This window comes from Triticum dicoccoides, chromosome 5A (genome assembly GCF_002162155.2).
Source record: "Triticum dicoccoides isolate Atlit2015 ecotype Zavitan chromosome 5A, WEW_v2.0, whole genome shotgun sequence".
NCBI lineage: Eukaryota > Viridiplantae > Streptophyta > Magnoliopsida > Poales > Poaceae > Triticum > Triticum dicoccoides.
Window position 1 is genome coordinate 92320167 of NC_041388.1, and position 12725 is coordinate 92332891.

At 42.9% G+C, this 12725-nt stretch overlaps 1 long non-coding RNA gene across 1 annotated transcript; it reads left to right on the forward strand.

Annotated features, from left to right (window-relative positions):
• Positions 1 to 8759: 8759 nt before the first annotated feature.
• LOC119299621 lies at positions 8760 to 12464 on the forward strand. Its single transcript, XR_005146237.1, has 2 exons — positions 8760 to 10999; positions 11839 to 12464. It is a non-coding gene; the product is annotated as an uncharacterized LOC119299621 (long non-coding RNA).
• Positions 12465 to 12725: the final 261 nt, after the last annotated feature.

Sequence of the window (12725 nt, forward strand, 5' to 3'; positions counted from 1 at the left end):
AAACATGTTGTCTCTTCTCCTTCCACGTGTACAGAATTCAGATGCACACGCATCTCACGTATATTATATGTCTCCATCTTTCTCACAGACCTAACTTCTTCATCTCTCTCTCTCTCTCTCTCTCTCTCTCTCTCTCTCTGTTTCGTTAGGTTTGTCTCCTACTCTCTCGTCCACATACATACAATCTTTCCCACCCTATCTACTCCATCTTCGCAAGCTCTCTCTACACGTTTCATTCACACGTTGGGATATGTTCAAAATGTTGCTTTTATAATGGTTGATGTAGAGTTATATTTGGTTTTGTTGCATCCTACAAAGTAATAACTATGAAATGCATTTTGATTGTCATTTGACTGGGATTATGTGAGTTTGAGCATGTTGTGAAGTACTATAGACCTCGTATACATCTTGGAATTCGACAATGATTCTAATTATTGAATTGTATAGACCATTACATTCGAAGTCGGTAGCCTAATATATTTATTTCACAATTTCAACAAATGATTAATTCACTACATACTAAGAAAACAAATGTGTACACCCTCCGTTTTTATTTAAGTCCGCGTATTAGCATTGGTCAAAGTCAAGTTTTGTAAACTCTCAGAAAGTTTATAACAAAAAAAATTAACATATACAATAATAAATAAATACCATTAGATTCATTATTGAATGTACTTTCATATCATACATATCTGTTATGGTAACTATTTATATTTTTCTATAAACTTGGTCAAACTTTAGGAAGTTTGACTTCGGTCAAACCTAATATGTAGAGTTTACTAGTACTACTCGCTAGTTGCTTAGCCGAATCACCCAACACGCCACATGGGGAGTTCAGTGTCACAAAATTTTGAGGTCGGTGGGAAAATCTCCCGCGACCCTGATTCAAGCAGTGGGAAGTTACCATCATAGCCTTCGGAACAGGCCTATGGATGACGGTGGGTAGGGGGCTATTTTCGTAACTTCAGGTTCACCCTACCCTGCCAACCCCACCCCGGCACCTAGAGTAGTACACCTGAATACTCCCCATTTTCTATCCCCACCGCAAAATAGACTTCTCCACGGCACCGCAGCCTTCGTGCTCCTCCCCTTCTACATCAGCGCACTCGTCCACCGCAGTGCATTTGCCTCATCGACAACCTCGTCCGCCGCACTGGAGCCGGTCCACCGTCGTCGTCGTACACGGAGCCTCTTCCCCGGCACCGTCTTCCACGGTCTCGGATTTGCTTCCCGGAAGCAGACGCCAAGCGCAGAAGCACCACTATCGTGGACAATGAACTGACTCCCGTTGCCGACCATGACTCACAAAGGCCGCCGTGACCATCGCTCTCCTCCTCGATTGGTAATGTGTGTATTGAATCACTTAGCAGTACAGGTGCAGTTCCAATTTTGTTCCTACCTACCCTTCAAATTTCCTGGGTGCTATTGTTCCCGTAAAAGTAATTGGTTATAGTCTCCATTGTCCAACAGAATATCAGCTTGTAATTGTGTGTCGCTCCTGTATCGCGTTGTGCTTGGGTAGTCTTTTCATCTGCAACCAGTAGTGTGGCAAATGATGGAAAGTTTTTTAGAACTAGCAAGATGCCCATGCGTTGCACGCATCAAGATGCATTTGTATGAGTAGTTTATCTTGTGGGAGAAAAGGATGAACGAGGGAAGGCCTTATTTGCAAATCTGGAGAGGGGTGTGGGTATCTTTTTGTAAAATTGCCATTATTTCCTTCCTATCTATCAGATATAAATCGGACGGCCTACATTGCAGGATGGCAGGCACATCATCATCACCAACTCTATTTTTTTATAAGAAAAGAAAAAAAGTAGAGAAAAAAAGTAGAGAGTAGAGAAGTAGAGATAAATATTAAATATAAAATAAATATAATAGTAGAGAAGAGAGTAGAGATAGAAGAGACGTCGGAAAGGATTGCGCGCGCGCAGGAAAAAGCGGCCGAGCGTGCGCTAGTTTTGGCGCGTGGCGTCCGGCGCGCTTTATAAAATCCAACGCCCTCCCACCGCTTTGTGCCTTGCCACTGCTCTCTCCCCGCTCTGTGCCTCTCCAACGCTCTCTCCTCGATCTTTCTCGCCTCGCTGACGCCGCGCCACCATGCCGCCGCGTCGCCGGGAAACTTGGGGATACCGTGGCGTCTGCGTGCGCCCCTCCGGCGGCTTCTCCGCCGAGATCCGGTTCCACGGGATGCGCCTCGGCCTCGGAAATTTCTACACTGCCAACGAGGCCGCCCACGCGTACGACGCGGCGGCGTGGCGCCTCCGGTGGCCTCATAGAACATTGAACTTCCCCAACATGCCGATGCGGGAGAGGGCACATGAGCTCGTGCCTCTGCCGTGGCTTATCACCGACGAGGATCGTCGCGACAACCGGAGGCGAGAGCACCGTCTCGGCATCGTCGAGATGGATGAGGAAGCCATGGCGCTGTGGCGCCAACACTTCCCGCAAGACATCATCAATGAGCGCGAGTTCTACGCGCAAAGGAGGGCGAAGAGGGATAAGAGGAGGGCGGAGCGAGCCGCCTATCGCGAGGACAAGCGTAGGCGAAAAGCGGACGCTCAATTCAACACGAGGCTAGGAGCAGCATCGCCTTGGGAATCCGACGATGATTGGTATCTTCACGCCTAGAGTCAGACGTCGGAGGAGGACATCACCGAGGAGGAGTCAAATGACGAGGAGTAGTTGAATAATCTATTTTTTTATCTATCTATGCTGAGAACTATCCTCTACTCTCTAGTCTATACTCTCTATCTCTACTTCTCGACTCAGCACTGTAAATGCTTTTTTAAAGAGCCGTGCATCGCGATTCTGTTGGAGACACTCTAACATGGCAGACGAGTGCTTTAATCTTGCCCACAAGATGCGCGAGTATTACTAGTAGTATATTTTTCTTGCCATGAGATTTTAAAACCACGAGTGCGAACATGCAGAGGAGAAATGAAGACCAACCATGGGATATTGGGGACATCTTCAAGGAGCGTGGCAAGTTAAAGAGGAGCTGCACCGAACCTGTAAAACGAGCTTTGGTAAGTAACACCCTTTCAATTACTTTCGTTTAGCCTCGTATTCTTCGATGTGTATATGTTGTAGTTTCTGTTTCTCTTAAGCCTCGTGTTCTTCGATGTGTAATAAGAAGAGTCTTAATCGTCCTAATGCTTTCTTTTTTAGCTTGATGTAGGAAGTGGGTGTTCTCACCTTGTAGTCTGTTTTTTTTATTTTCCTTTTGAATTCACTTCTCCCAGTTCTATTTATCTGGCTTCTACTAAATGGATCTGGGTTGCTAGTATTGATCTAAAAAAAAAGTAACTTCATGTTAGGATGCAGTTCCTGCGAGGAGGGAAGTATGGTCAACCTCGAGATCATGTTTCCAAAATGAGGTTGGATTACACACAAGGTGCCAATTCCCTAATGATGCTGGATTAGACACAAGGTGAAAATTTCCAGATGATGTTGGATTACACACAAGCTAGGTGGAGTCGTCAGTTGTTCGTGTCCTCGTGGCTCTAGTAAAGGCTGAAAGAAAGCGTGCAGCAGCCCTTGAGAATGTAGCTGAGTTCCTGAAGAAGCGAAAAGAACAATCAGATGCTCTCTTCACCCATGCCAAAGAAGAGATAGAAGAAGCCAAAATTAAGCTAGCAGAGGCAGAGAAGGCTAGGCGTCTCCTGCTATCTAAAACTGTTGTCAATACAAAATTTCCTTCATAGTAGCTAGGTTCAAATGTTTATCCAGTCAGCATGCCTGTTGTGATGTCCGTGCATCTACTGATGTGGCACAAAATATATTTTTTCGGGTCATGTAATAACAGCAATTACTTTCCAAACAATAATAGACGAAGCATTGGACATGGTATAGTTCACGCGCAAGCCCGACATTCCAAGTTCTACTTCCACATCAAACTCATGTTCACAAATATCTGCACATTCATACATAATGTCCACAACCATGATTCACTTCAAAGCCAAAAAAATTGAGTAGAGTTATGAATAAAGAAAAACCTCTAGTTCCTGCTACCAGTGCAAGCACAACAAGTCAAGACCATGCATAATTAATTATATTTTGGTCATTTTTGTGTTCTAAAATGCTGGTCGGCTCGTAGAAGGACGTGTTGCCAGCACACGTGTGGATTCAATGAAGGAGGGAAGGGTAGTCTGAAGCCGGTTGCATGCGGCAAGGAGGCGTGTTCAGCCGGGCCTGCAGCGAGTGGGGCCCTCTTGGCCGGCGCGCCCATTCAATGCCTGCGCTATGAGAGGTTGCGTCCGTGTTAGAGCAATCACTCCCTCCAGTCCTTTTTTATTTGGGTATAACAAAATCTCGTTTTCCATTCACATTTTACAAGTAAAATTCGTGGACAAACTTTGACCCAAAATACGATGGGGACTAGTAAACCAGAACGGAGGTAGTAGTTTTTTTAATCAAAGAAGGGTTTCCCCTTCCGATTTTCATTACTGAAAACCAACATCTAAATCTAAACCATAGTATTTGCCCTAGAACTACCAGGTTCAACATCTCGCAACATAAACCCATACAACCATACGCCAAGGAGGTACGTAGTACTATGAATTCCATTTTCGCTCCATACCAATCGTTCTAAAAACTACTTAGTACTTATAATGTGCCATTGAAAATCGGAACTCTTAACCCCGCTAAAAAATGATATTTTAAACGTGGCTACTCGATCTGTGGCAACTGGCGAGCCACCGCCTCCAAGTCGTTCACCTGTGGTCCCGACCATCAACTCCTACTGATCAAACTATCACGCGAGCTGATTATTCCTACAAAGGCGTGCTCCACCATGTACCCGGTACCCGCGAATGCAGCAATCGCGCACCTAGGGTTTTAGGGTTTATTTGTTAATGTTGCCTTTACTTAACACTCATGTGTGCGAGACAGCGAGAGACCGACTACGTGTGTGCGCCTCTTCTCTTCATATATGTACTCCACCGTTTGTCAGGTGTCCAAAAAATTATAATAACTACTAGCAATGTGCCAATGTGTTGCCACAAGATCAGAGTAGATTAATACATATTCACCGATTTTATAGAAAAAAGTCTAGTTTTGCAATACGTATATCACTAAAAATATGTTATGTTTCACTCAAAATATATTCCTTTGGCAGTTTTGATGAGATAAGGGAGGAATGTTGTTGGTTTCAAGATTCGAGAAGTGGTATATGTCTAATTTCTACTCTTACTAGTAAGATGCCCGTGCGTTGCACGAAACATCAAGATCTTGTGGGAGAAAAGGATGGACGAGGGAAGGCCTTATCTGCAAATGTGGAGAAGAGTGCGGGTAAATTGCCATAGTTTCCTTCCTATCCGTCAGATATAAATCGGACGGCTTATATATTGTAGGATGGTAGGCCCACCATCATCACCAACTCTGTTTTTATCCCTACTCTTATAAAAAGCATAGTCGGTGATGATAGTGTGCCTGCCATCCTGCAATATAGGCCGTCCTATCTATATCTGACGGATAGGAAGAAAACTATGGCAATTTTGTAAAAAGATACCCACACCCCTCTCCACACTTGCAAATAAGGCCTTCCCTTGTTCATCCTTTTCTCCCACAAGATAAACTACTCATACAAATGCATCTTGATGTTCCATGCAACGCATGGGCATCTTGCTAGTTGTTGCAAAAAGCCCATGTGTGTGTGAGAGAGAGAGGGAGAGAGGAGGAGGACGGAGTTCATGTGTGACAAAGACACAAAGAGTGTGTGTGCGAGAGGTATCAGCTTAAAATGAGGCGATAGTGTGTGTGCACGATCGGGAGGGTGTGTCTCAAGAAGGGAAGAAAAATCTACATAGATACAAGGAGCGGGAGAGAGACATGTGTGCGATAGTGGAAGCACGAGTGTGCGGGTGTATAAACCTATCTAGAGGCTAGTCGATAAATGTTTGTGAAAGAAATACGAGTCGGGGGTGTGAAAGCGAGAGTTTTGAGTGTGTGAGAGAGAGACGGTAGTCGGGAAGGGGAGTGGAAGCAGGAGTTGTGTGTGTGAGAGAGACAAGGGGATTTTGTCTGATCGGTAAACAAATGAATAATGTCAGTCTGGGATGGAGACGAAAAGGAGACCGCAACAAATTTTTTGCCTACAGGAGAGAGAGAGTAATTTTGGTGGTATCATTCATATCTAGAGACATATAGGGTGTGTAAGAGAATCCCATAGAGAGAAAGACAAAGTGAAATATGAGTGGAGACTGTGTGTGTGGCGGTGAAAAAGAAAGCTTAGGTACCTAGTGATACGAGAGAACGGTAGAGACGTGAGAGATAGTGAAAACCATGTAATGTATAATGATAGGGAGAGTGTGACACTTCTCAAGGGAGACGTCGAGAGACCATATTTGCGAGGAGAGGAGAAACATGAAGTGAGCGTGCGGGTGAGCTGGAGAAAAGAGAGTGATAGCTACATGAAGGAGCATGCATGCGAGAGACAGATAGGCGTGAAAGGAGTGAACATAAAAGGGATTCAAATATTTTGAATTCGAGATGATGATACATGTAATCCATATTCGAACCAAAATTGATCTATCAAACATGCATACTCATATGAATTCATGCGCATCTATGTTAGTTAACATGTAGATATTACTGATCCATACATTTTAGTATAACATAATTTGGTTTAATTTTTTGAGTTCAACTTTATGATTTTGAGATCATTGTATTTGTAAATCATATTATACATATAAAGGAGCAGAATTCTTTGTTGTGCTTTTGAAAGTATATATAAAAATGATGTATATGGAATTTTATTCCAATCGAAAATGGATCCCGCCCGAAAAAAATAGAATACAAACGGGATTCGAATTGAGTTGGCACAGTAAACGTGCACTCTGCAAAATTTGAACGAAGCGGGGAAAGTCGCAGTAACTGCCCGAAACCAAAATCTGCGAGATGGAAATTATTACTGCCTATCCCTGCCACGCAAAGCCTATCTGCTCGATTTATATAGGTTTCGATAGGGGTAGGTTTGTAATTTCACTCAAATGTGACATAACCGCCTCTCACCCGGATTCATACACGGTGGGCACCAAAACACAGTGTGTCCTCGGCCAAAATCGACTCCCTCCCCGATTCATACACGGTGGGCGCCAAAAACAAACTCTCGTCGGCAAATATTCGGTGTATGCGAGATTACCGTCATATCCCTAACCGACTAATATTACTGTGATGTAGGAAATTTGAAACAGGGGCTAAGTTTGTAAATTTCCTCGCATTTGAGACAAGAGCGCCGTGAAGACATGGTTCCCCCTTCCTCTCCACCTACATTTCCCCATTCGTACTCCGTGGGCGCCAAAACACCCTCTCCACCCCAGCCTCCTCCGTCCGCGACCACGTCCACCGCCGCCCTCCTCCACCATGTCGGAGCTGATACCCCGACGCCGCCATCCATTACAAGAGATTTACCTCTCTCATCCACGACTTTGGACCGGGGTCCTTGCATCCCGTCCTCTCGCTTCATCCCCACCGTCGTCCACCTTGCCGACGCCGCTCCTATGACCGTATCGTCCATCGTGCTGCGCCGCCACCGTCTACCCTCCTAGATCTGCTTCCACGCCGCCAATAGCCATTGCTACCGCAGCACCGTCAAATTCTCAGCAGATGCATACACGACGCCGCACCAGAGGTGATACTCTTTCATATCTTCTCAACTTATTTATCGCAGCAAGAAAATAGATCGCCATTGCTTTACTCTGATTTCTTGTCCATCAAATACTTGCTAATTGAAAGCAAACATTGGTTGTGAAGTTGCCTTTGTCCGGTTTGCACCTTCAGATCCGCCATGGCACGCTCAACACTATACTCCCAATACTTATGGTTTCCCCTTTTATATTCCACACTAGTTAAATCACAGTAGACTAAATTTCAAAATTGGGTCAGTCAATTTTCCAGAGCTCGTTGGAGTTCGCCGATGCGAACGAAGGGGATCGGGTGGGGACGTTGGTTGTGGGGGGCGGTGGTGGGGCCTCGCCGAACGAAGAAAACTCGACGTGGATGGGGTGGGGGTGGGGGTGGGGTGGCGGAGGAACACAGGCGGTGGGGGCCAGTGGTCCGGCCGGCGGCCCATGCGGTGTTCTGTATGGGAAGAATCAGAGACGAGGAAGAAGAAGGGTTAGGAGACGTAGGATCTTCATCCAACTGCCTGAAATGGTCGACTGGCCCAAATGACAAAAGTCACGCGACTTGCATGCAGACATGCCTTTATATTAAGTACCACCATCGTACCTGCTTAGCACTGCTCCTGAATCCATCAAGCTAAACAACGTGCCACTCATAATTCCAAACTTATTGCTCAAGTACGAATCTGATATGATGCTGATATTACTAAAGCAGATCTATCTATCTATCTATCTATCTATCTATCTATATCTATCTATCTATCTATCTATCTATCTATCTATATCTATCTATCTATACCTCTACTAATTACAGACTCCCAAAGAATTACCATGTTAATCAGAAATCATGAGCCGTTAATCTGATGGGACCAGATTATTATGGTGCAGATTTAATTAAATTTTGCTCCGTTGCAAAAAAAAAGAACGCTTCAAAGCCCATGATTTTTTTGCATCTGTTGAAAAAATGAATCCATCTAAAACACCATTATATTATACTATTACTAATCCATCGATAATTCCCTCCCCTAACTAAAGCAAATCTTTAAATAAAAAAACCCTAAACCAATCTATATCTCTTTCATCCACGACAAAAAAAAACTCTACCTGCTCATATACTGCAGCCGTATCCTTCCATCCATATAAAATCAAAAGGAAAATATCCATAGCGTCTTTCCTTCCGCCCCGAGCAGCCGCGCTGCTAGCGCTTGCGAACCCCGCCGCCACCTCAATTCCTCCGCGTTCGGTGCGACGCCGGAGCATGCCTCGCATGCCGGCGAGCTGACCATCGAGCAGCAGCCACCGCGCCGCCCTCCTGCTTTGCCTTTTTCCCGTCCTTCCCTCCTCTCTCACCTCTCTCTGCCTCGCCTACACTGCGACACAGGGACGCCGCCGGCACGTGGAACGAGGCCGCCCCAACTGGATCCACATCCTCCTCCATCGCCTGCTCTCCGCCGTCCGTCCTCACCGCGAATCGGTCGTGCCGGTAGCCGTCGTTGCCAGATCCTAGCTTGGCCACCCGCTGAAAGATCCAGCGCCCTGCAACACTAACCTATGCTCCAATCTTTTCCCTGCCCAGCTCCAATCTTTGATCCGTCCATGTTTGAGGTAATGTGTACAGAGAACGAGATTGCCGAGCCAACTCAGCAGGGAAGTATCTATCTGTTACTGCTATTTCTGCAATTTTGTAAGCCAGATTTGTGCCAAGTGCATTGCATAATATATCTCTAAAGGTCATTGCTATTTCTATGATCTTCCATCAATTTTTATTACAACATAAAATGGTCCTTATCACATATATAGTATGCACTGGACAACTGATATATATGATGGTTGCAATGGGCTGATGGCGCATCTATTCACACCTTGGACATTCATCGCAAGCACACAAATAAGAGTGACTCCAAGCTTTTTTCAGAACTGAGTTAGTAGTTACGTTATCCGTAAGAGTATCTTAGGTTTTAAGTGACAATCTTCAAACTCTCTCTGCTTTATTAATTTACTTTTTATAAATAATATGAAGACTCAAATTTGAAAAATTAAACCAATAAGTGTATTTAGTGAAGTCAGAGGTCTGTTTGGAATGTTCTTAGTGCAAGTCTGACAATACAGTCATGCTTCTTCTATTTACTTTCAGTTCTAAATACATTTGTGATTTTCTATATGCTGTACTACTAAACTGGGTGTGCTAAACCAAACATATAGTATATGAAAAGGATTCTAAAATGTGAGCTTATATTGACAACTCTTGAAAATATATGGTTGTTTTACTGTTTTTGCCATGAACTTGGGGAGCTTGGGATGGAGTATGGTGTCAATGATCGGTATATACCAGAACAATATTTTTGTGATATTGTATATACTAACTTAGTGATAATGGAGTATATACAACATTTTTGCCATGGACTCTATACCGCATTTTTGAACTGGTTAGAATAGCTGATGCCTTTTTTATCTTCCTTGTGGTATATGCTACCATCAAAGGGAGTATATAAGGTACTAATTTCAAGTATATACTATTGTACTATATTTTGTCTATATACATCTACAACCAAGTAGTATGTACACTGCTCTTTGTGCACGGCAGTATATACATCATTTTTTGTAAGGCAATATATAATACCTTTTTTTGTGAACCAGTATACTACTTTATTTTAGTCAGTATATACATAATTTTTGGTCGATATATACTACTTTTCTGTAGTCGGCATATACTACTGTTCGTGATATAGTAAAGGGTAAAGCAGCGTGCACATGACACGCAGCAGCCGTTGTCGACTATACGGTGGTGCCGCTGCATCGATCTAGCAGTGCATGTCACGCCACCACCGTTTCTTATTGCTGCCGTTGTCGATGAGATTGGTGGTGCCGTCACATGGATCGATCAGTGCACACCATGCTGCCATGTTGTCGACGAGATGGTGGTGCCGTCTTATCCACGAACAGTTCACCTACTCATTATCGTCGCATCCGCTATGTGACTAGCTGCGTCAATGGCTTTGTGCCTCGAACCAGATTGCTTTCATGCAAAGCCTGTCATGTTTGCCTCTTAATGACAACATCCGCTAAGTCAGTTCTCTCTCACTCTCACGCTCTCTCTCTCTCTCTCTACTATTGCAACTAACTGCGATGATCTTCTCCAGGTTTTTTGGGCTAGATACTGAGATGGCACCACTGCGTTGCTGAAGTTAAACCCTGTTTATTGGGACGTACAAGCCGGCGGCAAGCACACATGGCGGCCGGAGACAGGCCATGTTTTTCCAATGACTGCTGCTAGGATTGATGTCCTATTGCAGGAGAAACAATGGCAACTGTCGCATCGTTTTGTCCAGCGATGATATCATCCATGTCTATTATTTTGTTGACAATCACCACAGGTTCTCGCTCTTTCTTAATAGATTTATATTTTGATCTCTGTAGCTTTTTATGGATGAAAGTAACTATGTACACGCGTGCCTCATCTATGCATTTTACCACTGCTATTTTCTTAAAGATGGTAACATTGTCCATCAGATATTTTTCTTAGTTTCTTTCCAAGATAATTGGTGTGGTTGTTTGCTATCGAGTGCAAATATTTTGCTCCTGAGCTTCAGTTATTTTTTTCAAAACAAATCAAATCTCTCCTTTAAAATTCAAAAAAATCCTTAAATTTCCATACATGTAAATGTCAATTATGTATATGTAGCATTAGATTATACAAAAATAATACTTATCTCTGGATCTGAAATAGCAAACAGTAAATAAAAGTGATGTACGCATTGGTCTTTCCGTGTGACATACAAAAAAAGGATTTTATAATAACATTTAAAGGTAGACAGTACAAATCAACATGTACAATTTTTCTGAAACTTCAAGAACGCACATTTTCTTATTTTGAACCGATCTCAACGGAGCCATTCAGGGTTTCCATGCAATATCATGATATATTAATATCACAGAGTTCTAGATCGTGGACTTGGCAAGCACACAAGATTTTGAATCACACCGTTAATAAAGGAGAAAGATAGTATTTTTTGTGATGAAAATATAATTATAATTTTTAGAGTAAGGCATGTTAAATAATAAACTAGGACGTTCTGAGATCCAATTAGTCAATACACATATGAAAAAACTGGTGAGTACTGTCATATTGTAGATGCACGTGTTCGATTTTACATTTTAAATTAATTGCATAAATTGTGTATCACTAAGTCTAGAGAAATCTTTCTCTGTGTAGGCACTCAATTCACGAGCCAAACATTGATGTGGGCTACCATGGGGGCTAGGAAGCAGCATCAGCTTGAAGCTAACTTAAAATTAACTCTAATGAGCATTTGGTCTTTATTCTGTCTCGATACAAACACATCAACGTGTGGGCTACCATCCATTGATGCGCAGAGACCAGGTTACGATGGCAACATTTAGGCCAATGTTTTTATCTACCGATCGATCTACAATTTCCTTTTTCTATTTAGAGTTGATCTCTATTTTCTCTTTTTCTGTTCATGCTTGTGGCAAAATTGGAGATATTCATGTCTCACGGGTGTTGTTGCTGCAGCCCATTCATGGCGAGGATACATGGCTGATGGCCCACAGATCCTTAGGGGATGAAAGGATCCCCACATGACTACAGGAATAGCACTAAATAAATTGTGTACTAACTAGAGCAATGATATATTTCATAGGTCTAGGATATATATGTGAAATAACAATTTACTTCATATAACTACTAGCCTGACAAGTATTTGGCATTCTGTCTTTTTAATAAAGTAGCTGATCTTTCTACAATAATTCCATGTTCATATGTCGTCAATAGAAAACAATGTCATTGATCGACCAGAGTATATAGGGATTTATATCATCCTGATATATATTTCTACAAGCAGTTTATACGAGCCTCAAAACACTGATTATCAATAAATCTTCCCTTTTTGGGGCTCTTATATTTTCTTGCTGCAAAATTCTACGTTATGGAATGTTTTGTTGGGGCACGTCCAATATATGTACAAGCAAGGTTAATGAAAATAAAATAAAATCAAAACTGTTAGAATAAATTCTTTGGATCCTTTTTTGTAACTTAAATTCAACTAATCAATCACTCCTTTCGGCCATGTATGTTCTCTT